Below are 24,365 nucleotides of genomic sequence, written 5' to 3' on the forward strand. Positions count from 1 at the left end.
AGGCCACACCTTGAATTCTGTGTTCATCTTTGGGCCACTCATCATAAGAAGGACATTGAAGTACTGGAGAGAGTACAGAGGAGGGTGACGAAGCTGGTGAGGGACCTGGAGCACGAGTCTTATGAGGAGCGGTTGAGGGAGATGGGGCTGTTTAACTGGGAGAAAAGGAGGACGAGGGGAGACCTTATCGCTGTCTACAACTACCTGAAAGGAGGTTGTAGCATGGACAATGTTGGTCTCTTCTCCCAAGTAGCAAGTGATAGGACAAGAGGAAATGGCCTCAAGTTGCACCAGGGGAGGTTTAGATTGGATGTTCGGAAAAAATTTTTCATGGAAAGGGTTGTCAGGCATTGGAACAGGCTGCCCAAGGAAGTGGTAGAGTCACCATCCCTGGATGTGTTTAGACAAGTTTCTTAGGGACATGGTTTAGTGCTAGAGTTATGTTAGGTTATGGTTGGACTTGATGATCCTGAGGATCTCTTCCAATGGAAATGATTCTGTTATTCTGTGATTCTAAGCTCCTGGGCAGAGGTGACACAAGCGGGGATACAAGTACTGCAGAGTTCAGCCCTGGTAGAAGATCACTGGGCCTGCTGCGTTCGCCTGTATTTCAAGGCTTAGAGCAGATGCAGTCTCCTGGTGTGCTCTGCTCTTTCTCACAACAAAGCAGGAATCTCAAGCATAGTGATAAGGTGCCTTAGAGTTTCTCACAGGCCTATGTTATCTAAGACAGAGGTTCTACTTGTCAAGCACATGAGATCAATAAAACAATTAGTGTGATATATGTGCTTTTTCTACACCACAGCTGCAGTTGCTTGAGCGTATTTACAATTAGCCTCCTCACCATTCTTGTGCAATTCCCATACAGCTTTCATATACTTGTATCTGCAAAACCAGTCCTGACAACCCACCTTCTGACCAGTTTAATGTCTCATTGCTTACTTGTGAAAAATTAAGAGGCTTGGAAGAATTTGAAATCAAATGTCATCTGGGTCCCCAGTCCCAATAATGTAAATCTGTACCATTCTGACATGCTGGTGCCTCTAATTTACAGGGGCCCAGTACAAACTCAAAACATCTCCTGTGGTTACTTCAGATACCCTGCATGTTGGAATGTTCAGCATGGGGTTTCAAAGTAGAATTGTGACTTACATCTCGGTGTTCAAGACCTGGAATGGAAATAAAAGTTAAATTGCCTTGAACTACCCTTCCATTCTCTCGTTGATAAAACAAGTGAAACTTCTCTGACATCATTAAAAAATTGTTAATCTGCTTGTTAGAAACACATACAGGAGGGGTCTCAACAAAATGCTGTTGCGTTTGATTAAATTTAATGCAATCCTTGTTTTCCAGCAATTGACCTGCTGGTGCTATCCATGCACCACCTACCCAGTGTGTGTCATTGTTGGAAAGAGGGACTTCAGGATCCCACCATGTAATAGGTCTGAAAAGAGGTGGATCCATGATATAAGCCCAATATACATGCTTTCCCTCTACAGTTGGAATCATGCCAAAACTGATAATGACAAAACAAAACCTTACTGCAGTGTTGCAGGAGATAATAGCCAAATAGGCTAAGAAGGTGTTAATTGGAGTGAGGGGGGCACCTGCTACTGCCATCATAGTACTCGCATTTTGTTGTAATTTACTCAGCTGCCCTCAGGTAATGTCACTGACCTCTTTCTTCGATCTCTTCCGTTTCTTCATTGCCCTCTGCTGCAGGAACAGACATTGCATCTCCGGCATTAGGTTTTGCGCCGTGTTTTTCCAGCTCATAGTAAGGTTTAACGTTTTTCACAGGAAACCACCTCGGTCCTGTTGGAAGAAGAACACACGCATATCCCCTTCCCCAGGGGATTAACTCTACAGGCCCTTGCCATTGACTGTTGTGCAGGGGATCCCGATAAAAAACCTTTGGTCTCTGAGACAGTGGATCAGGAACACGGAAGTGTTTTTCCACTGCTCTGATAGAGGAGGGAGGCATAGTAGAATTCAAGAAGTTTAAAGTATATGTTGCATTGTCTAATTGTTCTTGAGGTATCATATTCTCCCTTTTTTGTTTTAATAACATTTGTATCAGTGTGGAATACACCTGTTCAATAATAACCTGTCCAGTGGCAGAATGTGGAATACCCGTGACATGTGAATCACCTCATTGGTGTAAAAAATATTGCGTGGATCTGGTAGTGTAGCCGGGACCATTGTCAGCTTTAATCTGTTGTGGCACACCCAGCATAGCAAAACAGCAGGTCCAGTGGCACTGAACATCCTAGCTTTTCTCACTAGTATAAGTAGATGCATAAAGCATACCTGAAAAAGTACCTATGGAGACGTGTACATATTTCAAATGACCAAAAGATGAGACGTGTGTAACATGTCTGCTAAATGGCATTAGCTGTGAGCCTGCGAGGGTTAACTCCAAGGGAGGGTGAATTTGTAATAAGGCCTTGACATTCTGGGCAAGAGCAAACTATGTCTTTCACTTGTTCAAGTGTGAGATCAAACATCTTTTTTAAAGCAGCAGCATTTTGATGGAAAAAAGTGTGTGACACCCCGGCAGACTGGAAGTGGACTGCAGCTACAGTATAAGAGTCTGCAACTGCATTTCCTTCTGTTATGGGACCTGGTAAAGTTGTATGAGAGCATATAGGAGTAACAAACAGTGGGTGTCTGCAATGCTGTAATGCAGTTTGCAATGATACAAACATTTCAGAGAGCTGCTGTTGCAAGATTTCTTTGAGAAAGGTGGAAGGGATGTGCTGTAGGACCTTGACTATGTAGTCAGAATCACAAATCAAATTTAGAGGTTCCTCAAAAAACTCTAAGGCATGTAAAGCTGTGCCAAGTTGTACTAATTGGGCTGAGCCATCAAGAATTTTAACAGAATGATGCCAATTGTTATCTTCATGCCAGACCACTACAGCTTTATGAGATTTCTCTGATCCATCAACAAAAAATGTGTGAGTTTGTGGGATCAGACCAAATACAAGAATGGTCTGTGGCCTGATGTCCAAGACATGCAAATTCTGCAGCAATTAACATCTAGGCATGCCAAAAGCTGTACTGTTAAGAAAATCGGTTAGTGCAATTTGCAAGGACATAGATTGCAAATAAAAAAATCAAAATCAGATTTCACAAATGGTACATATATGACAGATGGATCATGGCCTATTAAGACCTGAATCTGCTCTCTGCCTTTTTTGATCAGAGTAACAATCAATTCTAGAAACTGAGTAATAGTTTTATGGAAATAATTGGGAAAAAAAAATCCATTCCAAATATATCAATCCATTTGCATTCTCATCATATTGTCCCACAATAGCCACAAGCTGATTTTGTGTTGTAGCTATAAACAGACAAATCTGCAAGTGTAATCGAATGCAGTCAGTCTGTAAGGTTCATCAAAGTCTCTAACCCCATTTTGGCTTTTGTGTTCATTGGACATTGTTTTTCCTTACTGGATTGAAGTCCTGTTTCAGTTCTGTCTCAGTTTTGTCAATGTAGCGTTGGCTGTACGGATATTTCAGCTGCCAGTACTAGTGGAAATACAGCATCCAAAATTTCCTTGGAGATTTCTTGCTTGCAGCAAGCAGATCTGCACCTTCCAAGCACCTTCTTGTGGGACATTCAACTAAACAGAATCATCAGAAAACATTATTTGAACTTACAATTTACTTAACAAATCTTGACCTAAGAAAGATATAGGGCTTTCTGGCAAATACAAGCATTCATGTTTTAAAACTTTCTTCCAAATTTGGCATTCCATCAGATTCAAAAAACGGCCTTTGTTTTTATCCTTCCTTCCTTCCTTCCTTCCTTCCTTCCTTCCTTCCTTCCTTCCTTCCCTCCTTCCTTCCTTCCTTCCTTCCTTCCTTCCTTCCTTCCTTCCTTCCTTCCTTCCTTCCTTCCTCCCTCCCTCCCTCCCTCCCTCCCTTCCTTCCTTCCTTCCTTCCTTCCTTCCTTCCTTCCTTCCTTCCTTCCTTCCTTCCCATGACCTCAAAAACTAACATAGTCAATTTACTAAAAAGTCTCTTACAACTAGTCACCACATAATAAGTCTATGAAAATAATTTTGGTTTAATTTCCCAGCTTCATTTGAACGATGGATCTACTGGGGATGTCTTTAAATTTCAGCCTCAGACTCCTTCATTCAGTATTGCAGTTCTCCAGCAGCACTACTGATGGGTCGGGGGGGAGAAAGCCCCCATTTCACCACTTTAGCAGCGGGCAGCCAGGTTTTTCTAATTTTTTTTTCTTTTCTTTCTCTTCTTGCTGCAGTTTAGATACAGGCAAGGCCACGCAGATGGCGTAATTGCTGGTACCAAGTGGGAGCTGCCAGGCCCCGGCAGACATCTCGGCTACAATGAGCTGAGTTTATCTTGCAACTTGACACAGTTTATGTTCAAGCTGTACAACACAGGCCTGGGCTCTTTTTACCTTTTTTATTTTTCCATTACATTCCTGCTATTATACAATACATTCTGCCATATGTTCTGCCATTCCCACAGGAGGGAGCATTCATTATTACAGCATTTTTCTTGCAGAGCAACTGTTACGCGTACTAAAGCCCTGCTTCCTGGGAAGTGGCTGGACATTGCCTGCTGATGGGAAGTAGAGAATAAATCTTTTGTTTTCCTTTGCTTCCATGCATGGCCTTTGTTTTTGGTTATGTCCTGGTTTTATTAAAAACAAGAACGGTTCTCTTTTACTGATTTTTTTCTTTCAGCTAAGTTCTTCTAGGTGGCTGTACTTTTCTGAGTTTTAGCCTGCATATTTTTCCTCAGATGCTGTACTCGGTGCTGATAAGAAGACCAATGGAATGCTGAAGAAGCTCATGTTTAGATTTATTATTATGATAGCCAAGAAAGACTGATAAGTTTTCCCACGTTCCGTTGTGAGAGGGGCATGTTTGAGGAGGGGTGGATGGAATGGGTGACTAAAACTGACCAACAGAAGTGTTCCATCCCATAATCATCATACCCCCTATATAAGAGGGTGGTCACAAGGGTCAAGCTGTCTTCAACCATGGCTGGCATCTAGAGAGGACCCTATCTGTCTGCCTGAGATTCTACAGGCCTCAGACCCTATAATCCCTGCAACCAGTTTCTGGTTTGGTGTGAAGTCCTACCCATGACTTCCGGGGGCCTGAGCTGCACCGGCTGGAGCCATGCCAGCTCCACACACCCAGCTCCGCTGCTGCCGGAGTGACGACAACTTCACATCGAGCACTCAAGATTGGTTTTGTATATTTTGTATATATTCTCTATTTATAAGCAGCATTAGTAAAACTCTTTAAAACTCTCCAACTTGAAGTCTAAGTCTCTCTTCCTTCCTCCTTATGTTCCCTATCATCTTTCCGATCTAGAGGACGGGGTGGCAGGAGGTGAAGGGGGTAACAGGGAATGTCTGCCACGGTTTATTGCCGCTTTGCCTTAAACCTTGACAGATTTTAATTGGTGGCCCATAGAGGGAAATGAGACCATATGGGGAGAGAGAACATACAGAGAAAGAGAAACCATATGGGATGAGATAAGAGAAATCGTGACAGGTTCTGTTGGTGCCATGACTCGGATCTGTACGAGAAATTGTAACAGATTTTATTGCACCAGAGTAGGGATGGCGTTTGACTGAGACGGGCTAAGAGCAGTATCTGACAATTACTGTAAACAGCTTACCGGTTAGTCTAAGTGAGAGAGCATTGGGCTTTGATGTGCGCGGTCTGTGTTTGAATCCTCTGGTGCGAGGAAACTTTGGGAAACAATAGACCTGTGTGATTTACGGGTCATAAAGCAGATTGTGATTTGAGTTTGGTTTTGATTTTAAAGGATGCTGTTGCAAATTTATTTGGATGTAATAATGCCTTTTTCGGGGTTAATTTTACCAGTTAATGTTTTTGTGCAGAACATTTTCTTTGGAAGTAGGGATAAACTTGTCATAATAGCTTTGGTCCTGGGTTGTGTATCACAGATTGTCCCGATTTTGTTAAAAACAATACAGGTTCTCTTTTACTGATTTTTCTTTCAGCTAAGTTCTTCTAGGTGACTGTACTGCTTTGAGTTTTAGCCTGCATATTTTTCCTCGGATACTGTACTTGGTGTTGATAAGAAGACCCATGGAATGCTGAAGAAGCTCATGTTTAGATTTATTATTATGATAGCCAAGAAAGACTGATAAGTTTTCCCACGTTCCATTGTGAGAGGGGCGTGTTTGAGGAGGGGTGGGTGGAACAGGTGACTAGAACTGACCAACAGAAGTATTCCATCCCATAATCATCATACCCCCTATATAAGAGGGTGGTCAGAAGGGTCAAGCTGTCTTCAACCATGGTTGGCATCTAGAGAGGACCCTATCTGTCTGCCTGAGATTCTACAGGCCTCAGACCCTATAATCCCTGCAACCAGTTTCCGGTTTGCTGTGAAGTCCTGCGCATGACTTCCGGGGGCCTGAGCTGCACCGTCTGGAGCCATGCCAGCTCCGCACACCCAGCTCCGCCGCTGTTGGAGTGACGCCAAATCCACATCGAGCATTCGAGATTGGTTTTGTATATTTTTTATATATTCTCTATTTATTAGTAGCATTAGTAAAACCCCTTTAAAACTTTCCAACTTGAAGTCTAAGTCTCTCTTCCTTTCCCCTTATCTTTCTTATCATCTTTCTGATCTAAAGGAAAGGGGTGGCAGGAAGTGAGGGGATAACAGGGAGCATCTGCACGGTTTATTGCCGCCTTGCCTTAAACCTTGACACTGATTTATGTGATTTTAGTTAAGTCAGTTATTTATTTCGACTCATTGTGATTGTACTTTGGGAGTATGCATTTTTTTAATTCTTCGATAGGAGGAAAAGAAATTAAGGAGACCTGTGCCTTTTGTTTTCTCAGTTTCAGGAGTGAGATTTTAGGAGAGCTATTTAACTAGTGTCTTCCTGGTTCATTAGAGGAAATTACAGATGCTTTTGGGAATTTTGAATATCCCTGGACTTTTGAGCAAAGCTTGTTGGTATTATTGGATCCCTGGAATGTGTGTCAGTATTTGCTGGTGATAAAACTGTTTAGGAGGATTGTAGCAGTCAACATGGCTTCACCAAGGGGAAGTCGTGTTTGACCAACCTCATAGCCTTTTATGAAGACATAACGAGGTGGACAGATGATAGCAGAGCGGTGGATGTGGTCTACCTTGACTTGAGTAAGGCATTTGACACAGTCTCCCACAGCATCCTCACAGGTACATTGAGGAAGTGTGGTCTGGACGATCGGTTAGTGAGGTGGACTGTGAATTGGCTGAAGGAAAGAAGTCAGAGAGTCGTGGTCAATGGGGCGGAGTCTAGTTGGAGGCCTGTATCTAGTGGAGTGCCTCAGGGGTCAGTACTGGGGCCTGTATTATTCAATATATTCATCAACAATTTGGACGAGGGAATAGAGTGTATTATCAGCAAGTTTGCTAATGACACCAAGCTGGGAGGAGTGGCTGACACGCCAGAAGGCTGTGCTGCCATCCAGCAAGACCTGGACAGGCTGGAGAGTTGGGCAGGGAAAAATTTAATTAAATATAACAAGGGAAAGTGTAGAGTCTTACATCTGGGTAGGAACAACCCCAGGTTCCAGTATGAGTTGGGGAACAGCCTATTAGAGAGCAGTGTAGGGGAAAAGGACCTGGGGGTCCTGATGGACAGCAGGATGACCATGAGCCAGCACTGTGCCCTTGTGGCCAGGAAGGCCAATGGCATCCTGGGGTGTATTAGAAGGGGGGTGGTTAGTAGGTCGAGAGAGGTTCTCCTTCCACTCTACTCTGCCCTGGTGAGACCACACCTGGAATATTGTGTCCAGTTCTGGGCCTCTCAGTTCAAGAAGGACAGGAAACTGCTTGAGAGAGTCCAGCGCAGAGCAACAAAGATGATTAAGGGAGTGGAGCATCTCCCTTACAAGGAAAGGCTGAGGAAGCTGAGTCTCTTTAGTTTGGAGAAGAGGAGACTGAGGGGTGACCTTATTAATGTTTACAAATATATAAAGGGTGGGTGTCACGAGGATGGAGCCAGACTCTTCTCTGTGATAACCAATGGTAGGACAAGGGGTAATGGGTTCAAACTGGAACACAAGAGGTTCCACTTAAATTTGAGAAGAAACCTCTTCTTAGTGAGGGTATCAGAACACTGGAACAGGCTGTCCAGGGGGGTTGTGGAGTCTCCTACTCTGGAGACATTCAAATCCCGCCTGGACACCTTCCTGTGTAGCCTCATCTAAGTGTTCCTGCTCCGGCAGGGGGATTGGACTAGATGATCTTTTGAGGTCCCTTCCAATCCCTAACATTCTGTGATTCTGTGATACAGCAGCTACTACAACTGCAATGTCAGTTTCTACATCCACTCAAACCTCCACAACATGTGATTGTGCCATTCAGACTTCAGAAGTATTAGTTGCCCCAACAAAGAGGAAGCAAAAGAAAGCACAATTGGAATCCGTTTTGAAGGCAGATGAAGAAGAGGAAGCAGAGGGTCCTTCTACAACAGAACAGGGAGAGGTTGTTTCTGGAATAGAACAAGGTGATGATGAAGAAGAATCAGAGGAGGAAGAAGAGGGCCCTTCTACAGCTCCTCCCACAGCCCTTTCTAAACTCCTTCCACTGCTATCCCGGGCTACTACAGTGGGTCCTTCTAAATCAAAGCGACCAGTAAAGGATGAGCTAATAGAATGCTCCTTATCTCTGAAGGAGCTAAGGACTGTGAAACAAGACTTTAGCGTTGTGAAGGCGAGCCAATTGTCACTTGGCTCATTTGATGCTGGGACAATGGGGCTAATAGTTTGGACTTAGATGGAAGTGAAGCCAGTCAATTGGGATCTCTGGCCAGAGATGACAATTGCAAAGAAGCAGCAAAGTCAAAGCCTCTGGAGGAGAATTTTGTCAGCAGTAAAAATCAGGTACCCTTTAAAAGATGATATCATATGCCACCCAACCAAATGGACTACTATGGAGAGAGGTATTAGGTATCTGAGAGAACTGACTGTGTGAGAGATAATTTACAGTGACCCACAGACAATTATAGATCCTCATGAAGTGCCATGTACCTGAGGTATAATGTGGAAGTTTGAGCAGAGCACACCACCATCTTACGCCCGCACTTTAGGATTACTCACCCATTCAAAAGACGATCGATCAACTGTGGGTGAAGTAGCAGACATGTTGCGGCAGTATGAAGACACTCTTCTCCCCTACAAGCCTGTGTTGCAGCTGTGGAGAAACTGTGTGACAAGCTGTCCAAGAGGGAGGACAGATCCTACTCGTCACATACATGAGCCCAAGCCTGAGCCACAGCTATTAGGAAAAGATGCCCTTCTGTAGCATCAGCCCAAGAGAAACGCAACACGTCATGAGGTGAATTATGTTTTTTTCTATGTGACCAGGGAGAAGATATGAGTAATTAGCATGGAAAACCCACTGCTGACCTACAGGAATGAGTACGTGAGTTGAAAAATAAAGCTCCCAAGAGAAAAGCTGCTCCAGTTTCCAGTGGGAGGCTTTCCAGCCAGAGTAGGGCGGATTCTTGCATCTCCCTACCAGAAACTATGCAAAGCACCAATTAGTGGAGCACTGCTGCCAGCCAGGTGGAGGAGAGGGACAATGACAACAGACTTTATTGGACTGTGTGGTTTCGGTGGCCTGGTACGTCAGAACCACATGAGTATAAAGCCCTGGTAGACACTGGTACACAGTGTACAATGATGCTCTCGAATCATCAAGGGTCAGTATCTGTCAGTATTGAAGGAGTGACTGGGGGATCTAAGGAATTGACTGTATTAGAGGTTGAAGTGAACCTAACTGGAAATGAGTGGGAAAGGCACCCTATTTTGAGTGGTCCAGATGCTCCATGCATCCTTGGTATAGACTACCTAAGGAGAGGGTATTTTAAAGACACAAAATGATATCCATGGGCCTTTGGTATAGCAGTCGTAGAGACTGAGAACATTAAACAGCTGTCTACTTTGCCTGGTCTTTCTGATAACCCTTCTGTTGTAGGACTGCTTAAGGTCGAAGAGCAAAAGGTGCTGATTACTACCACGATGGTGCACAGACGATGGAGACTGACTGTAGATTATCATGGCCTAAAGAAAGTTATGCCACCATTAAGTGCTGCCGTGCTGGACATGTTAGAACTGCAATATGAACTGGAGTCAAAGGCAACCAAGTGGTATGCCACAATTGACATTGCTAATGCATTTTTCTCTATTCCTTTAGCAGCAGAATGCAGGCCACAGTTTGCCTTTACCTGGAAGGGTATCCAGTACACCTGGAATCGACTGCCCCAGGGGTGGAAACACAGTCCTACCATCTGCCATGGACTGATCCAGACTGCCCTGGAACAAGGTAAAGCTCCAGAACATCTGCAATACATTGATGACATCATTGTATGGGGTGATACAGCAGCAGAAGTCTTCAAGAAAGGTGAGAGAATAATTCAAATTATTTTGAAAGCTGGTTTTGCCATAAAGAGAGGTAAGGTCAAGGGACCTGCTCAAGAGATTGAGTTTCTGGGAATTAAATAGCAAGATGGGTGTCACCAGATCCTGATAGAGGTGATGAACAAAATAACAGCTATGTCCCCACCAACTAGCAAAAAGGAAACACAAGCCTTTTTAGGAGTTGTGGGCTTCTGGAAAACCTTGACAGTTTATTAAACTGCCTTGATCTTGACCCATAATGTTTTTTCCATCTTATTCCCCCCCATCCTGTTGAGGAGGGGAGTGACAGAGCAGCTTGGTGGGTACCTGGTGTCCAAGCCACGGTTAACGCATCACACAGGCAGTGCAGGAGACTGGGATTAGTGCGTTGTGGTTCCATTTGTTTTGTCATTTTCTCTTTCTTGCTCAATTGCTCCAGCATGTGAAGGGGAAATTCAAATTGTAGCTGTTCAGGAATGATCTGGCCCGGTGGGCAAGAAGACCTAAGTGCAGAACCAGGTTAAGCAATAGAAGCGGGAATGCTGGAGGTGGAACAACTCCATATAATGTTCCCTTGCTGGTAAGATAAGAAATGCCACAGTATTGACATGTAACAATATGATTGGTGCTGGTGCAAGTGTATATAAGGAATTAATTGGCTGGTGCCACATCTTTGCAGACTCCTTGTAGAACCACCTATGGCAGTAGGGCTCTGTCCAATGCATTGTTCATTAAATCTCTTTATACTTAAGGACAAATGTGTGTTAAATTTGTTTCAAGGGATACAATAAAAATTCCCCAGCATGTGGCTTCCTCCACCAGCTACAGTCCCTTCAGAGTTGTACCTCTTCCTCTCTGTCTCTGCCTGGGTAGCTCTTTTCCTTTGCTGTTTTTCCTGCTGTATTGTCCTACACACCATGGCATCTTCACTTGTGTCTCCTGCCTAGCAGCTATCACCCTTTCTTAAATATGTTTTTGGAGAGACAACATAAACTCATCTGACTGGTTCTGTTTTGGTGCACAGTGGATCCGTAGACATGGCAAAATAAATCAGTCATACCATTCTAGTATAGTAAAGGCTCTTGTTTCTTACATTAAGCTCTGATCACCTCCATGGATTCATAAAAATAATTTCTAAATTTAAAGAACAATCCAAATACTTAAAATATAGAGAGCTCATATTTTGACTATGATGCGACCACTTCCATTCACCTCAACCCTTCCATGTTGCACAGTGGTCAGAGACAGGAACAGGAACCATCCATTTCAACAGTCAGCTCTTAATCTGTATTGTGTCTCATCTGCACTGTGTCTGAGTCCCTGCAGCCTTCCTACCACAATTATTTTTCACTGACCAAAAGGAACTGCTTCTCATTCACTTCTGAGTATTCATTCCAAATAGTTCAAAGCTCTTTGTGAACTTCAGACCAGATCTTGTGAGTTCCTACCCCAGCAGTACCAGTGTAACACCAGTAGGTTCTCAACTGAGCATAGACAAGAGATTGAGATAGACACATGTGGCAGGATGCAAACCCCCCTCTCTCCCCCTCCCTCCTTCAGTATGGAAGGAGTAGACACATCTCCCTCTCTCTCTGCTGTTTGAGGCTAACAGCTTCTTTTGTTTGGCCCCAGAGCACCCTGGCCAGGGCCGTTAGGAGAAGGGAGTGCCGAGGCGCCAGTGAGCCGCTGGGTGCTTGCAGACAGTGTGGGGGATGTTTGGAGGCTTCAGGGGCACCCCACAGCCAGTGTGGGGGTGCAGAGAAGCTTCTGGAATGCCTACAGTCAGATCTGATCAGCCAATATAAAAAACGGGACTCTCGTCAAGACTCTGCCCATTGTCACGGGTCTCTCGGAGCACGAGCAAGATGCTGCTGCTGAGAGCCCCTCTCCCCGGGATGGAGACTCTGCTTGCCTTGCTGCCATGTGTGTGAGTAAAACTTCTCCTCGCAGGATTGCGAGTGTATTTATACTTTCCGTGCACATATGCACGTGTAAGTAAATTAACCCTCGCAGGATTGCAAGTGTATTTTCCTCCCGTGCTTCCACATAAGCACGTGTAACTATCCGTGCACATTTGCACGTGTACTTTCCGTGCTTAATACAAGCACGTGTACTTTCCATGCACATTTGCACGTGTAACTTTCCGTGCTCAATATGAGCACGTGTATAAATTATTTCCTCGCACAATCGCGAGTGTATTTTCCTCCCGTGCTTCCACATAAGCACATGTAATATTCCGTGCACATTTGCATGTGTATTAACCCTCACAGGATTGCGAGTGTATTATAAATTTACCCTCGCAGAATCGCGAGTGTACACTTTCCGTATTCACTACGAGTACGTGTATCTCTTTAAAAATAATCCCACACCATGTTCAGGCAAGTGTGTATTCCTCCCGGACTCAGGACGGTTCCGGCATTGTTTTGGTGATGCCACGTGTATGCACTCTGTGGACTGCCTGAATTATTAGTTGCTGGCCCTTAATAATTTTCCTCAACTGGTATCCGAACCTGTATTTAAGTCACTTTTGGAGTGCTAAAACCCTGTTTCTCAACGGTTTAATAAAAGTTGTTTTGGACTCTGTTGTCCCTTAAACTAACCTCGGGGTGCCTCTGTGACAACACATTAACAATATATTCCACAGAGGCAGCAAGTACATTATAGTTATACAAAATTTTAATCACATCAGAGATCAAGGGACCTATGTGGTATCATGGTGGATGTTTATTTAAGTTTGTTGTGCATACTCCTTTTCCTGTTTCAATAGTTTTTGTGTTGCAAAAGCTCTTCAGTTAGTTAGAGATAAATTCATACCTATAGGGGTAGGGGTGATGTGGTGGTAGAGGGTAATTAGCTGACAGTACTTGATAAGTGATAATTGAGGCAATATAGTTAAAATAACATCCAGATAGGGTGCTAAAGTTGCAGATACATAGAAGAATACCTCTAGATAAAGTATGGTTATACATAGAGTCAGTATATTCAAAAGGGCATGAAGATTGTAAGCATACACAAGTGTGCTGGGTTAGCTGAAATCAAAGTAATTTTTCCATATGCAGTTAGAATATTTTATTCTTATTAGTTAGCACAGTCTTTTGTTTTGGGTTTAGTCACAGAATAATGAGATAGTGCCCTGGGATAGATTTAATGTTTTCTTCCAGTAGCTTTCCAGTGTTTGGGATTTGGTACAAAAAGAATGTAAGAACTCACTAATATCTTGGCTGTTGCCAAGGGGACAAAAGACTTCCATCCAGCTGCAGGTGCAAATTGGTAGGAGGGAAGTATAGATGGGACAGCTCCTAGACTGACATCCAGGTTGATCAAGGAAGTATTCCATACCATGAATGTCAAGCAGGAAGTTGCTGGGGACAGACCTTCTCCTTTGATGGCCAGTGTCCCTGAGGGATCCTGCTCCCATGGCTTCCCTATGCCTGCTATGATATTTGCTGATTTGCTGGACTCACTGTGCTTGCAGTGTATGCCCTCTATCATTCATTGCTGGGAACATGTGCTCCAGTAGCTAAGTATTGTTCTGTATCACTCTTATTTTATTACTATTCTATTAAATCTGTTCCCATTTCAACCCATGAGTCTTTCCACCTTTTCCCTTCTATCCCCCAGGGGATAGGCAAGAGAGAATGGCTGTCTACTGTTTAGCCTCCAACCCAGGGCTAAATGGTAAATACAGTCATTCCAACACACATAGGTTTTCTCTCAGCTTGTTCATTGGGGTGTACTAAGAAATGACAGAATCCACTAGGGGAATTAAGGCACATATCAGAGGTTCTAAAAGAATTTCCTTCACACACTGTGGTGGATGCAGTCGACCCCCACCAGCCAAACCAGCAGCAGTTTGGTCCAGACTCCAGAGGAGGTAAGGGCCTGAGCTGTAGCCAGGTCAAGAACTCCTTCCAGGAGACCCACAAGGAAGCAGAACAGCACACTGAATGCCAGTAACTTGTGGGTGCAGGAAGTCTCGTATGTACTTTTCCTACTGTATGCAATTTGACTATGAATCAACCACTTCATTCTATAAATACGACAGCCTGGATGAGCCCACTTTGAGCTCTTCCTGCTAAATAAGTGAGCTGTATGGCAGTGGTTTTACTACTCGCAGGTCAGTGGATGAGCCCAATTCAAGTTCAATATTAATCATTTAGCTTAAGTAGATGCACACTAAATGTAATGGATTGTTTAGAGATATAAGGTTGTATGATTTTTAATATACTCTTTGCTAAATGTTACTTGGTAAACTGGATTTGCTAAAATTTTAAGTTCTGCTCATATTTACCAAAAGCAACTACAAACTATGCTGAACACTTGCAAAATAAGGCCTGTTTTGCACTTTGCTGAGAAGGAAGGATTTATTCAGACAAAACAGTATCTGCAAGGCTATGGACCATAAACAATGTCTACAGCTGAACAAAACAAAGGCCCACGTGGAATCAGAGAAAAAAGATCCAATGAGAAGCAATAAGACCCCAAGTGAAATATTGCTATTGGACTGAATCATGGTATGAGTGGTTTGTAAAGATATAAAAGTCTATGGTTTCCTATGCTCGGGTTGGACCTCTGCGCAGGTACCCAGCTTGAGTCATCCCTCCTGCTATTCTACTCCATTATTATTTTTTTTTTCTGAGAATTTTGTCTCTTGAAAGTCTGCTCTGCATACAGTTACCAGGCCTCGCCTGAAAGTTTACTTCTGGAGTTCTAAAATGCAAACTCCCGAGCAAACGGCTATCAGGGAGGGAATGCCTGAAAGTTTGCTTTTGTGAATTGGTACCGGCCTCACCTGAAAGTTTGCCTTTGGAGCTCTAAATACAGACTCTGGAGCGAATGGTTATCAGGGAGAGAAGAATCCTGAAAGTTTGCACCGTGACAGATACAGGCCTCACCTGAAAGTTTGCCTCTGGAGCTCCAGGACACAGATTCTGGAGTGAACGGTTATCAGGGAGGGAAGATGCCTGAAAGTTTGCTTCGTGAATGGGTACAGGCTCCTGGAGACAAGGTAAGTAGCATTTGGCTTGGCATATTTCCCCCCTGCAGTAAATAATAGAGTGAACCCACCACCAAACTCTTTTAAGTCGGGTGGGAGTGGTGCATGGAGGTGAGATGGCACTCAGCAAAAAAGGATTCTTAACCAAAAAGAGATTTTAACATAGCAGGCAGCTAAGTGCGTGTTATCTTGCCTGATGGTTCAAAAAGCTCTTCTTGTTCACTAGCCTCCTTGGCTACTTCTGTAAAAGAAAATAAAATGTTTTTATAAATACATTCACAACAAAAGAAGGGCTAAGGAGAATCTCCGTTTGTCAAGATTTGATTGCAGGACGACAATAAACCATGGCAGATGCTTTCTCAACCTCCTCTCCCCCCCCACCCCCCCTTTTTCCCACTAAAGAGATGATAGGAGGAAAAGAGAGACAGACTAGCAAGTGGGAAAAAAAAGTTTAAAATGTTTTACTAATGCTACTAATAAAATAGAGAAAATAATACAAAATATGCAAAACCAATCTTGAAATTCCCAGCAACTCAGCACCCGCTGCTCTGGCAGCAGCAGAGCAGGCACCCAGAATTCCTGGGTTGGACTCTGCAGCAAACCAGAACTGGATTCAAGGATGCAGGGTCTGTCACTAGGCCTCAGATTTGCAGGGACAGCAGGCAGGATCCTTCCCAGATGTTGGCCATAGTCAAAGAGAGAAAAAGGGACGAGACCCTCATGATCTCCCACTTTTATATGAAGTATCATGTGAATGGGATGGAACACTTAGTTGGTCAGTTTTAGTCACCTGTTCAGTTCGCTCCTTCTTGCCCCTCTCACTCACGGGACGTGCATCATTATCAGTGACCTTGCATTCCATTGCTATGTCTACCAAAACATGTATCCCTCTTCAGAAAAGTGCAGTTACTAAGAAGGGCTTAGCTGAAAGAAAAATTCAATAAAAGAGAAACTTGTCTTGTTTTTAACAAAACCAGGACACCATCCTTTATTGGATGCGAGGGGAATTATAGAACTCATAGTTTAGGAGAATATTAAGGTAGTAACCTTTAAAGATTAACCAACCTTGTAACCATAGAATCCTTGTATAAGCAGACCTTGTAATGGTATCAATAAGATCAATTGTTCTCAGGGTACCCAGCCCCCTGAGCAGGAAGACAGAGACAAGGAGCAGAATGAAGCCCCCATAATCCAAAAGGAAATGGTTTAAGACCTGCTACACCACTTAGACAGGAACAAGTCTATGGGGCCAGATGGGATCCACCCAAAAGTACTGAGGGAGCTGGTAGAAGGGCTCACCAAGCCACTTTCCATCATTTATCAGCAGTCCTGGCTAACCAGGGAGATCCCAGTTGATTGGAGGTTAGCAAATGTGATGCCCATCTGCAAGAAAGGACAGAAGGAAGATCTGGGGAACTACAGGCCTGTCAGTCTGTCCTTGGTGCGGAGGAAGGTTATGGAGCAGATAATCTTGAGTGTCATCACATGGCATGTACAGGACAACCAGGTGATCAGGCCCAGCCAGTATGAGTTTATGAAAGACAGCTCCTGCTTGACTAAACTGATATCCTTCTGTTGTAGTTTAGCCCCAGCCCCTGCAGCCAGCAGCTAAAACCATGTGCCACTCACTCAACCTCTCCCCTGCCCCCAGTGGCATGGGGAGGAGAATCAGGAAACAAAAGGCAAAACGCATGGATTGGAATAAGAACAGTTTAACAGCCAAAAAAGAAAAAAAAAAAAAACAACCAACCAACCAATAACAATAACAATAATGAAAGAATATACAAAGCAATGGATACACGGCGCAATCTCTCACTACATGGTAATCCCAACGTTGCCATTCACCTTTTCCGAAGCAGCATATGTGGATGCCTCACTGCAACCTGTGCTGAAACTTACCCCCTGTCCCAGACAGCAGCTTGTGCCTGAAACAATACCACCAACCTGCACAGTCCAGAGAGAACTCGAGAGTGTCCTGGACCACTCTGCTCTCTGGCAGCAAGAAAGAGAGACTCCGCCCTGACTAGCCACTCACTGAGACCGTACCTTATATGGTATAGAATATCCCTTTGGCTAGTTTTGGGTCAGCTGTCCTGTCTGTGTCACCCCCCCCAGCTACCTGTAGAAATTAACCCTATCTTGGCCAACCCAGCACACCTTCTATGACAAGGTGACCCGCTTGGTGGATGAGGATGTGGATGTTTTCTACCTGGACTTTAATAAAGCCTTTGACACTGTTTCTTACAGCATTCTCCTGGAGGAGCTGGCTGGTCATGGCTTGGATGGGCATACCCTTTTCTGGGTAAAAAACTAGCTGCATGATCGGGCCAAAAGAGTTGTGGTGAAAGGAGTTAAATCCAGTTGGCAGCCAGTCACAGATAGTGCTCCCCAAGGCTCAGTATTGGAGCCAGTTCTATTTAATATCTTTATCAATGATCTGGATGAAGGGATTAAGTGCACACTTGGTAAGTTTGCAGATGACACCAATTTGCAATGCTAGTTGAAGAAGGAATAGAATATTTCTTCTGTATTTGTATTGCTAATGTATTTTCCAGTTTCAGGTGCCAGCAGTAAGGGGTAGACTAATGAATCACTGTTTTGTATATCTTATGTCCTGATTACCAAATACTATGCTTGGGCAAGTGATTAGAAAGGTATATTTTGGGTATCACACTGGAAAATAAAAGTGAACAAATATGCATTTAAAACAATATAAAAACCATTCTGATCATTTGTCTCATAAAAAACATTTAGGTTTATGGCCCTTTTTAATGCCCCTGCCAAATCATTTTCATCTGAAGCAAAATAATTTCATTGATCACCACGGCATTGTTCCTATTTTCACTAATGGACCTAAGGATAGGTCCAGTCCTTGTCTATAATTGTACTTACCTAAGCCTGCAAAAACTGTGTTTCAGAAACTCAAAGCTGTTATTTGACTAAAGTTGATTCTTAGCCAAAAGTTGATTCATCATAGTGGTTATGTTTTGATTAGGCCAAAGTAAGGCCCAGTAACTGAAACAATCCAGGATCAGAGATCAAAGAGATTATTCATTCTTTTTGGGGAATGAAAGTGCCTGTGACAGTAGGAAAAAAAAAAAAAAAAAGGCTGCATGACTCTTTATCTCTGTTCTCATTCTCACATTTATTTTGTCAGAATGTGACCCTTGGTTATCCATTAAATTCAGGAGGCTACAGGAGCATTACCAAAGAGAGATATTTGACCCCAAAATGAATAGGATATTCCTAAGTGATGGGTTTGGGAGTTTATGTACTTATTTATTTTGGAGGTGCATAGATTTGAGACTGTTTAGCCTGTTAGGGCAGGGGTGTCAAACTCATTTCCACTGGGGGCTACATCAGCCTCACAGTTGCCTTCAAAGGGTCAAAGTAATTTTAGGACTGCATAAATGTAACTACTCCTACATTTATACAGTCCTAAAATTACATTCAGCCCTTTGAAGTTCTTCTAAAAAAAAAAAATCAGTTTAATGAGTTGGTGGGAAAGCAAGTCAATAAACTTTATATATAAAATGTTGGGATAAAGTTTATGGTTAACAAATACTGTATAGTGATGTAATAATGAACTAAAAATAAGCAATTTTGGCTCTAAAGATAGAAACAATATTTTACTTAAGCTTCAGTTAACTTCATGTTTGGAAACAATATTTTGCTTGCATGTGAGCTGCTTTTAAGTTACAAATTTTAAATTTCCAGCTTTCTGAAGACTGAAGGTGCTGAAAAGAGTATGCCTTACTTATAGTTTTTATGTACACTTAGAAATAGAAAGACATCACTGGCAAAAGCTGTCACAGTTTAGACCCAGCTCCCCCCCACATCCAGCAACTAAAACCACTTGCTGCTCATTCACCCTTCCCCTGCCCCTACCCCCGGTGGGATGGGGAGGAGAATCAGGAAATAAAAGGTAAAACTCATGGGTTGGGATAAGAACAGTTTAATGGAACAGCAAAAAAAACAAAACCAAAACCAAAAACTGAACAAATAAACAATAACAACAACAATAATGAAATAATATACAAAGTAAAGGATACACAACACAATCTCTCACCACGTGGCAATCCCGATGCTACAGTTCTCCTCCTCCAAAGCAGCAACTGTGATTCCTGACCGTGGCCCATCCCTGTCTCAGACAGCAGCTCATGCCCGAAACTCAATAGCATGGAACTGTGCAGTTCAGAGAGAACCATGAGCGCCCCGGACCACCCCGCTCCCTGGCAGCAAGAGAGGCTTCCTCCTTGGCCAGTGTGAGGGACTACGGTGGGTCCGTGGATTCCCTGACGGAGGGCATGGGAACAGAAATTAGCCTTGAAGATATGAAGGTCTACCCGTGAGTAAAGAGTATCCGGAGATGTTAAGGATGTACCCGTGAGAGAGAAGGGAGTAGAAGAGTAACATTGATGATAGCAAAATTAGCCAATGAGATGTTACTGCTGTAACTTGTAACCAATACTGAAGAGACACATGAATTGGTAAAACTGTATAAAAATGCACTTGTGGCAATAAATGGCATCTACTACTTTCATCCTGGAAGAACTTGATCCATGTTGTTTGTCCGTCTCAACCACGACAGGCCAGCATCACAAAATGAATGTGACCTGTGTGTGTCGCTAGAGATAGGTGATATTCAACGAGAACAAACCCAGATCGATATAATAGGATGAGGTTATGGGTCAGCATCTACCAATATGATATGGAGGCAGAGGAAAAAAGGCAATGTCACAGAGGCACCCCAAAGTCAGTTTTAGGCAGACAACAAGTTCCAAAACAGACTTTATTCTGGCCGGAAAAGTGCAGCAAATAAACTGACCAGAAAGAGGGTTTATACAATTAGTTAGCAGTCCAACGACATAAAATACAGATTCAGATATCAGCTGAGGAGATTATTGGGGTACAGCAAAATAAGAATAATGAGGATCCACAGCATGCATGCACACACTCACAAGAAACAAAACCAGAGCCCCCTGACTCCAGGGTACCCACAAGAAATAATCACTTGCCTGGGTTAGGTAAGGACTCATTCAAGCATATGTCCAGTAAATAACCACTCACCCAAACGAGGAGGTGAGGTGTTCTCAATCCCGGGAAGTCTCCTTAGACGGCATCCCAGTCTAAGGAGAGGGCTCCAGTTCACAGACCGGCTGCTCTGAGAAGACCGCTCCCAAGGGGGTCTTCAGTGAGAACCCCATTTTATAGTCTGGCTGTGGGCATTACAAGATGGTCCAGAAGCTTTGCAGCTACTCTGGGCACCTCCTCTGCTAACGACCCTGTAAACTGACTCAGAGTCCCATCAAGGTGCTAAAAGAGCCATCAACTGCCCCATTGAAGGCTCCAGATCTCAGAGGGAATGTGCAACTGCCACACAGACAAAGTAAATGAGCTTTCTTTCATCTGAAGTATACATCTATGAGCAGCCTAATGGTCAATGAATAGTTCAAGAAGCAAAATCAAGAGGTTCATCTCCAGTCATTTCTTTAGCTACCATTTTATTTGGGCATTTAAGTTTAGATGAAACTCAACGAGTCCACTGAAGAAGTGACAAAGCATTCATTCACTTCAGCAGGACTTCATACTCTGCCTTTACACACCAACAACTGTGAAAATTCAGTATCTTCTAAGAATCAATGCCCTTATGACTTGTCATCAGCTGAGCACCCAAAACTACTTTATCCTTCCTTCAAAACTGTTAACTCAGTCACTTTCTATACACAGTATAAATTTTTAACATTATAAGCTTAAGTTACCACAGTTTTTTATGCATCTAATCTAATGGCCTGAATTGAAGGTTTATCTTCCTCAACCCCCATTGCAACAAGCAGAGGAAAGGCAGCAGTCCCGCAGAGTGCTGTTCACAACACCCCAGTTAGGCTCCTGCTCTGAATGCCATCTTGTCCTCTCCTGACAATACAGGGAGCAGACAGAGATTTCCTTCCTAACCTGGAAACCCAAGTTTGGTGTCTTAGAGAGAATGACTTTTCCAAATATTCACAGTGCAGTTTTCAAACTTAACTTGTAACTGTTATTGCTGGGAAATCCTAATGTGATCATTATCCAGGGTACATGTATGCACCGTGGATACTAGGAAGTAATAATGCACAAGGACAGACCATTACATCATTAAAGCTTCAATGAAGACAAGAGATGCAGTTATTGTTGGCTGGACTAGATAAATGCTACAAATTTTAATCTGCTAATATCCTAAAGAGGTAAAAAAACTAGGCCTCAATTTTCATCCCATTAAAACAAGTCAGACCTTTGCAGTGGCTTCATTAGGCCACAGATTAGACCCAGTGTGAGCTAAAGCTTGGAGAGGTACACAAGCAAATTTGAAAATCATGGAAATAACTGACATAAGAGGACTGAGTGTTCATATTAAGGATATCCCATTTTCTGGAAATGTAACCTTGTAGGACAGGTTAAGTCAACTGAATGCAAGTATATTATTTCAAATAAGATTAGAAGCTATTCAGGGCAACTTACATATTATAATAACCCCTATGAAATGTTGAGCGTGCATTTAAATCATGTGGCTCATAGACACTTTGTTCTCTAGGCATACCCTATGCTTACCTATGCTTTATTCTGGCCCTTCATCCAAACCTGAAATACTTGCAGTCAGTCTCAGTTTACGGTAACACCCACAGCTGCATTTCAGGGCTCTACTTGGGGACTAATGGCCTATTGCTATACCTTGACCCATGTGTTTATCCCTGTCAGTCATTAAAGCCACAGAAATGTTCACTCCTGATCATTATTACTTAAGTCAATATCAGTCTAGTTACTAAGCAGATGAGCTCTTATCATGGTGGTTAGAATGAGATAACTGCATAGCTGCAAGCAAATCAGATACTGTTTTGGGTGTCAATTACAGGCCACCAGATCAGGGTGAGGAAGCTGATGAGGCCTTCTACGGGCAGCTGAGAGCGGCCTCACAGTGATGCAAATGGTGGAGGAGCCAACTAGAAGAGGTGGACTGCTGGACCTCATCCTCACTAACAAAGACGGTCTGGTTGAAGCAGTAAATGTTGAGGGCTGCCTTGGTTGCAGCGACCATGAAATGGTGGAGTTCAGGATCTCATGTGGCAGGAACAGAAGAGCAAGCAGAATTGCAACCCTGGACTTCAGCAGGGTAAACATTGGCCTTTTCAAACAAATGCTAGGGGAAATCCCATGGGCAAGGTTGCTTGAAGGTAAAGGGGGCCAAGATAGTTGGTTAGTATTCAGGGACTGCTTCTACCAAGCTCAAGATCAGAGCATCCCGACATGTAGGAAGTCAAAGAAGGGAGCCAGGAGACCTGTGTGGTTAAACAGGGAACTGCTGGGCAAACTCAAGTAGAAGAAGAGAGTTTACAGATCATGGAAGGAGGGGCTGGCCACTTGGGAAGAATATAAGGCTGTTGTCAGAGGATGTAGGGAGGCAACCAGAAAAGCTAAGACCTCCTTAGAATTAAACATGGCGAGAGGGGTCAAGGACAACAGAAAGAGCTTTTTCAAATATATGGCAGACAAAACTAACACCAGAGGCAATGTAGACCCACTGATGAATGGGGTGGGTGCCCTAGTGACACAAGATACAGAGAAGGCAGAGTTACTGAATGCCTTCTTTGTCTCTGTCTGCTCTGCTGGAGGCTGTCCTGAGGAAACCCGTACCACTGAGTCCCCAGAGGAAGTCAGGACAATGGAAGAGTGTGGGGGACTACAGTGGGTCCGTGGATTCCCTGACGGAGGGCATGGGAACAGAAATTAGCCTTGAAGATATGAAGGCCTACCCGTGAGAAAGATGGGAGTAAAGGAGTATCCGGAGATGTTAAGGATGTACCCGTGAGAGAGAAGGGAGTAGAAGAGTAACACTGATGATAGCAAAATTAGCCAATGAAATGTTACTGCTGTAACTTGTAACCAATAGTGAAGAGGCACATGAATTGGTAAAACTGTATAAAAATGCACTTGTGGCAATAAATGGCATCTACTACTTTCATCCTGGAAGAACTTGGTCTATGTCGTTTGTCCGTCTCAACCGCGACATATGGTGACCCCGACGTGATCCTACCTGAAGAGGATCTCGCATGAAGAGGGGACAGTGTGAAGCTGTGACAGCCGAAGAAGAGCTGTGGAGACGGAGCCCGGTACAGCTGATAGAGCAGCCGAGGAGAGCTGCCGAAGATCCGGATCGTTGAAAAGACACCTCGCTAAGGAGTAGGTGAGCTACCGGGAACATGGGGGTGGAACTTATCTAAAGAAGAGGGTATTATATTATCTACATGAAAGTTGCTTCTGAAGAAGCAGGGTATTAGCCCTCTGGAACTGACTTTATGAAGGAAGGACTGTGTTACTATGGGGCAAAGCACTAGTGAAAGATGCAAAGAAACAACTGAACTGTTAACAACATGTCACTTGTTGTTAGAGACATTCAGAGGATTAAAAGACCAACGGGAACATGCAGAGACAGTGGGGAGGGATGGTCTTCCTGGCTCTCCTGGGCCAGATTCGGAGGAAAAGGCGAGATTAAGTACTACTCCGACCTCCCCTGTTACTAAAGATTCGTCAACACCGCCCAAGTCCATATTATCTGATACAGATAAGGATCCGCGACACTTTCTTGGAAAGTTAAAAGGAATAGAGGAGGAGCGTACATATGTGTGGCCCTGAGATCAGATAAAAGCTATGAAAGACTCACATGAAAAAACAGCGTTGGGTTATATACGATCTTGGGAGCGGCCCCCGGAGCACCGGTCAGAGCAGTGCGTTCAACCGATTGCTCCGCTGTCATCAATCACGGCTCAAACGTCTGCTCCACCATCATCAATCGTGGTTCTGCCATCTGCGTCACCGCCATTGATCACGGTTTGGCCTTCTGCCCCGCCGCTATCAGTCGCAGAAGGAAAAAGTGGACATTTTTTTTTCCTATCCCCCCTTGCCTGG

Source organism: Patagioenas fasciata, chromosome W, assembly GCF_037038585.1.
Source record: "Patagioenas fasciata isolate bPatFas1 chromosome W, bPatFas1.hap1, whole genome shotgun sequence".
NCBI classification, from domain to species: domain Eukaryota; kingdom Metazoa; phylum Chordata; class Aves; order Columbiformes; family Columbidae; genus Patagioenas; species Patagioenas fasciata.